Source organism: Neolamprologus brichardi, chromosome 2, assembly GCF_056152115.1.
Source record: "Neolamprologus brichardi isolate AB-2024 chromosome 2, ASM5615211v1, whole genome shotgun sequence".
NCBI lineage: Eukaryota > Metazoa > Chordata > Actinopteri > Cichliformes > Cichlidae > Neolamprologus > Neolamprologus brichardi.
This window is the reverse complement of record NC_142105.1, coordinates 12,315,230-12,315,459: the sequence shown is the minus strand read 5'-3', so window position 1 is coordinate 12,315,459 and position 230 is coordinate 12,315,230.

Below are 230 nucleotides of genomic sequence, written 5' to 3'. Positions count from 1 at the left end.
GCAGATGTCTGAGAGGAGAGAAAGGATTACAGGGATGGTTTTAAATGGTCATGTGTGGACATAAGCCTGTGTCCAATTACATCTTGGGGATTATATGCCTTCCAATGTTCAACTTCTTTCTGTGTCTCAACAAAGCTCTGCTAACACTCGCTGATCTTCTTCAGGACCAGGAAAATTAATATTTCTCCAGTTTTTACCGTTTACTGGACGGTTTTTGGTTCATGCATCCA